The sequence below is a fragment of the Giraffa tippelskirchi genome, chromosome 1 (genome assembly GCF_054371585.1).
Source record: "Giraffa tippelskirchi isolate mGirTip1 chromosome 1, T2T-mGirTip1v1.2.pri, whole genome shotgun sequence".
Classification (NCBI taxonomy): domain Eukaryota; kingdom Metazoa; phylum Chordata; class Mammalia; order Artiodactyla; family Giraffidae; genus Giraffa; species Giraffa tippelskirchi.
Genome location: NC_137275.1, coordinates 4,578,662 through 4,584,661, shown reverse-complemented (window position 1 = coordinate 4,584,661; position 6,000 = coordinate 4,578,662). Strand labels below are relative to the sequence as shown.

General features: G+C 53.9%; 1 pseudogene across 1 annotated transcript in view; it reads left to right on the top strand.

The window, feature by feature from the left end:
* The first annotated feature begins 275 nt into the window (after positions 1-275).
* Positions 276-6,000, top strand: part of LOC145543604 (epididymis-specific alpha-mannosidase-like) — a 28,042-nt pseudogene continuing 22,317 nt past the window's right edge. Inside the window, exons 1-3 of the transcript XR_014080910.1 lie at positions 276-413; positions 1,873-2,019; positions 4,804-4,909. The product of XR_014080910.1 is annotated as an epididymis-specific alpha-mannosidase-like (transcript). The remainder of the gene's footprint in view (positions 414-1,872; positions 2,020-4,803; positions 4,910-6,000) is intronic.

Sequence of the window (6,000 nt, the reverse complement as noted above, 5' to 3'; positions counted from 1 at the left end):
TGGCCAGAGGGAAGCTGGCAGGCTTCCCTGGGGAGGTGGTATTTGGGGGTTGTCTAAAGGCGGATGGTCAGGAAACCGCAGATGGAGCAGAGTGTTGCAAGGCAGTGAGAGCGAGCGCCACCCGCCTGCCCTGCTCAGGTGACAGCACCTGGGTGGGTGTCACTACTGGTTCCCTCCCCACTCCATCCCCCGAAGGGTGGTGGCCCAGTCAGCTGGCAGGAGGCCGGGCCCTGCAGGCAGGCAGAAGTCCTCCAGCCTCTGTGCTGGCCGAGGAGATGGAGCCGCGGGGCTGGCTGCCTCTGCTCCTGCAGTTGGGCCTGATGTGGCCCCTGGGGGCTCTGCCTGAGCCCCGACTGAGGGTATTCGTGGTTCCCCACAGCCACATGGATGTGGGCTGGCTGCACACCGTACAGGTAGGTGCCCGAGTGACCCCTGCACAACTCTTGAAGCTGTGGTTCTTTTTCCATCTGGACTCCAGAGTGGGTTTGTGTCCTGGGTTTTTGTCCTGGGTCTCTGCCATCAGCGAGCTCAGACTGGGGTCCATCTCAACTCAGCTATGGACTGGCTGAGGACCTCCCTGGTGGCTCAGATGGTAAAGAATCTGCCTGCAGTGCAAGAGAACTGGGTTCGATCCCTGGTTCAGGTAGATATACTGGAGAAGGAAATGGCAACCCACTCCAGTATTCCTGCCTGGAGAATTCCATGGACAGAGGAGCCTGGCGGGATATCATCCATGGGGTCACAAAGAGTTGGACCCGACTGAGCAACTAACATGAACTGGCTCTGGACAGGGGTGAGAATGTGTCCCCAGCTGCAATGGATGGAAGGGGTTCCTCGAATAATTGTTGCGTGGATGAATGAATGAACCAGGGCCGAAGAAAAGAGGGAAAGACTGATTTCCATAACTCTCTGGTGCAGGTAACTGAAATGATTACCCAGGCTTGCACAAGATCTTTTCTGGAAGGAGGAAGGAAATAAATGAATAGGACCACTCTGATCATGGATACAACACTTTCCATGAGACGTTAATGAGTGAGTCGCTCATTTTAAAGGGAGTGGGGCAGCGAGAGGCCCTGAGGCTGAGTGCTGAGTCTGGTCCCGGCTCACAAGGCAGCCTCTGTTGGTGGTCACCCACCTGCGGGTGGATCTGCTGACGTGTGGGGAAGCATGCTCACCACCCCCAGTTTACAGAAGGGACACTGAGGCGCAGGGCGGGGGTGCTGCCCCAGTCAGCAGACATCGCCGCCTTGCCTGCTAACCCCCTGCCCAGGACTCCTCGCACTCCTTTATCAGCATCTCTGGGCACCATGGGAGCCAGCCTGACCCAGACGGGAGCAGGCACAGCTCCATCCTGGGGGCTCCCAGCCTCGGGGGGAGGAGATAGATCCAGAGAGACGACTCTCAGGGTCAGCTCCTCTCAGCCTCAGCCCTTGACACATCCTTCCCCATCATTTTATCCCAAGAAGGCCCATCGGGGTCCCCGGACCTCACTCCTGGGGCCCTGATGTCGACTGGTCTGTCCTCCAAGGCAGGGGTGGTCAGCACGCCCCTCTGGGCTGGGCTGGCATGTCCCTCTGTCACATAGAGTGTGTGTCTCCTCGTGACTGTCCTCAGGGGCAGGCTCCCATCGAAGGGGGTCCCCCTGGGTCCTTCTCTCAGTGCAGTGGTCACCGCCAGGCCAGCACAGAGTGGACACCAAGCTCCGTTGTTTGAGGAGCAGGGGGTCTAGGGCAGGGCCTGGACAGGCTTGGTGGGAGTGCCAGTGGCCCCCGGACAGCGTGTCTCCCTGGACATCCCTCCTCGGTCCCTGGTCCACGCCCTCTGGTTTCCCCCGCGGGTCTCGAGTGATGTCTCTCCCCTTCGCCACCCCAGGAGAGCATGCAGGCTTATGTCACCAACGTCTACAACTCCGTGGTGGAGGAGCTGACCCTTGAGAAGAAGCGCAGGTTCATCGCCGTGGAGCAGGAGTATTTCCGGCTGTGGTGGGATGGCGTCGCCTCGGACAAGCAGAAAGGCCAGGTAACGCTGCCGTCAGGGGGTCCTCACCAGGCAGGTGAGAGTGTCCCTGGGGGTCCCAGGAACGACCCTTCAGGAAGCCCCTGGGTTATGCTCTGTGTGACCGGGGCGGGACTGCCTAAACCAGGAGGCCCCAACCCAGCTGAGCTGTGCCCAGAGTCCGTTTAGTACAGGTTTTTGGTCAGCCCCACGCCCAGGGGACAGGTTTGTGTTTAATCCTGCCTTTCTGGTTGCTCCTGAGAAGTTGCAGTCCAGTCAGGATTCAGCTGGTGCGAATGGGATCACCTCTGACACGGGGCACAGCAGGGTGACCCTGTGTCCACACCTTCTGACTTCATTTGTGGGTCTGCGTGGCCCCTGTGGGTACCAGAGCCTGCGATCAGCCATGGGTGCAGAAGTCCCTGTAGATTTACCTCCAGGTCCTGATTAACTCCATATCACAGTGGGTCAGAGGCCCTGGTCCACGGAGGGGCAGCCTGGGGCCAGTTACTCCCCCCGTTCCCTGAGTGATCACAGGTGGGGCTGGCTCTTCAGCTGCAGGCCTCACACCTGGAAGCAGGAGTGACGCCCAGAGAGGCTGTGCCCAGAATGTGCCCATGATGTAAGCACCTAGGGTGCCTCTGGGGCTTGGTCCCCTCTAGGCATCGCCTTCCCTCAGAACAGTCGCTGACCGTGAAATTCAGAGGCTCAGCAGCCTGCTCAGGGTGCAGGCTAGAGAGCTCAGACGGTGAATCGGGGTGTCCACCTGGTCCCCCAGAGGGGATGTGAACCTGCAGCCTGAGGAGCCATGAGGACCAGCCTCCCATCTGATGGGCGCTGCCGCGTGCCAGGTGCTGGGCTCAGGTTGGTACAGGTTACTCTGCTGACTCCTCCCCACAGCCAGCACGGTGAGGACACTTATCCTACTTTACAGAGCTGGTCCGGGTTCAGAGAGGGCAGGCAACCAGCTCAAGGTCACACAGCTTATACCTGGCAGATGGGGTTCTGGGTCAGTATTGTGAATCAAAGCAAAACTATCCCAGTGTCCATTGTGCAATTCTTCCTTCTTTACATGGACACCCCCAGAGCCAAGTCCTTTAATCCTGTTCTCACAGTTAGGTCTGTGCTGGCTAAGACCTAGACAGGCAACTCAATAGTATGTCCCTGGAAGGTAGCAATTTTCCCTTAGTTGTTTGGGCTGAGTCCCAGTGCCTGGATGGTGCCCATAATAAAGCAGGTGCATATTTGAAACAGTACACGGTAGACATCTTTCCACATTTCTCAAATGAATGATCTGCAAAGACAGTACTTTCAAATCAAATCAAAACCACAGTCTGCCAAGAGCGTGGTGTGCTCAGTGTCACGGTCTTTGTCTGTATTTATGTATTTATGTTTCCATTTTTCCCTTCTTTCATGGATATATTTTATCCCATGAGGTCTGTGGGATCTAAGTTCCGTAGTAAATGTCGAAATGAAAGTCGCTTAGTCATGTCCAACTCTGTGTGACCCCATGGACTGTAGCCTGCAAGTCTTCTCTGTACATGGAATTCTCCAGGAAAGAATATTGGAGTAGATAGCCATCCCCATGTCCAGGGGATCTTCCCCACCCAGGGATCAAACCAGAGTCTCCTGCATTGTAGGCAGATTCCACACCATCTGAGACACCAAGGAAGCCCAAGAAGGGATCAAACTCACATCCTCAGCACTGAAAGTGCATCCTACACACCGAAGTCCCAGGAAATTTCCTTCATTCCTGTATTCTAAAATATTTGTTAGGCAGTCATGTGACAAATGCAATTGGAAGAGCATTCTACAAACCTACTAGCCTGAAATCATCAAAATTATGAAAGAGAAAGTCTCAGGAAGTGTTGGAAATTACAGGATAAACTCCAGTATTCTTGCCTGGAGAATCCCATGGACAGAGGAGCCCGGGGGGGCACAGTCCACGGGGTCGCAAAGAGTTGGGCATGACTGGGAGACTGAGCCTGGGCACATGCTGCTGCTGCTGCTGCTAAGTTGCGTCAGTCGTGTCCGACTCTGTGCGACCTCATAGACGGCAGCCCACCAGGCTCCACCGTCCCTAGATTCTCCAGGCAAGAACACTGGAGTGGGTTGCCATTTCCTTCTCCAATGCATGAAAGGGAAAAGTGAAAGTGAAGTCGCTCAGTTGTGTCTGACTCTTAGCGACTCCATGGACTGTATCCCACCAGGCTCCTCCGTTCATGGGATTTTCCAGGTGAGAGGACTGGAGTGGGGTACCATCGCCTTCTCCAATTAACACATGCACTCTTTGTTAATGTGAAATAGCCTGAGTTTTGATCATTAAATAGCAGTTGTAATGATCTTTTTCTTTCAAAAATGTCCTGAACTATTCAGATAAAGATATGCAGTTGCTAACTTGAACTTTCAAATGGTTTAGAAAAAGCATAGTGTGTGTAATAACTTCTGGGAGTGTTAAGAGAAATAGGTAAAAAATATTAACAATGAGATACCCTGTAGAAGGATTTATGGGAGTCATGGGTACATTTCCCAGAAGTTTTCCATAATGTTGGCGTCATTCAAAAGCAAAAGTTGTGAACATATATACCTGTATGTATGCACGATAAAGCAGCAGGCATGGCCAGGTGCTGTTCTCAGAGCTGGACACAGTGCTGACCAGGACTGACAGTGTCCTGCTTTTGTAGAATAAATGAGGTTGAGGGGTTTGAAGGAAGAACCATGAGATGCTATAGGCATGTGCCCAGCAAACACAACCGGCTCAGCCCAGGGGATATAACCTGGCCTTTTCTCTCTGCCCACAACACCAAGGTCCACCAGCTTGTGGCTGAAGGTCGCCTGGAGTTTGTCCTTGGAGGTCAGGTCATGCACGACGAGGCCGTGACCCACTTTGATGACCAGATCCTCCAGCTCACAGGTTCGGTTACCCTTCCCCAGACCAGGGTCCCTGTGGCCTCCTGTGGGGCTGGGACTGGGTGTCTGAGCCCTGGTCCTGGGCTCCATCTTCTCCTCTCAGCAGGAGACTGACCAGTCAGCACTGTGATTGCTGGTGCCGTGTCCACGTCTGTGCCTGAGTGCAGGGGATAAGGGTGTGGATTCTAGACCAGCCGGCCTGGCTGTCTCCTGACTCTGCTAATTCCCAACCCTGTGACCCTGGTCAAGTGATGCAAACTCATTAGGCCTCAGTTCCCTCCTCTGTAAAAGCGCTTGATAGTGATGGAAGATCTACCTCAAAGGGGTGTTATCAGGATTAAATTGGGATAATTCCAACAGAACACGTAGTGTACAGTGTGTGGGTCCCTAGTAAATGACCAGTAAAGTCAGACACCATCTCTGCCATCACCTCACCCACCAGCACCAGCACCATCACACCATTACCACTGCCACCATCATTATCTGCACCTACACCACCTCCAAACCCACCTCCAAGTCCATCATGAGCTCCCCCAACACCACCATCACCAACAGTAATGGCTCAGCACGTCATTGCATCACTTCTAACATCAGCACCTCCAACACCATCACCATCACACCATTACCACCACCATCACTATCTACTCCTGCACCACCTCCGACACCAATGCCACTGCTACCATCATCACCACCACTATCACCACCATCCCCTCCATCACCACACACACTGGCAACTAACGGGCACATTCCTCTCCATTTAACAAGTGTTCTCTACACATATCACCTCACTCACCACTAAAGGCAGGGTGTGCAGGGGCCATCATAGCTCTCAGACTCCTTTGCAGGAGAGACACTAAGACTGAGGCTACAAGAAGGACAAAGAGTCAGTGGATGAGCCGGGATTGACTGCAGCGTGGGCTGAGTTCTACCCATTGTCACTCCGCTAAAGAGGGACTGTGTGGGGGACATCACGATGGCATTGGGCTTTCCTTTCCTCCAGATGTGTTCCTTTTTATGGCTGAGTAATATTCCATTGCATATATGTATCACAACTTCTTTATCCATGTCGACAGATATCTAGGCTGCTTCCATATC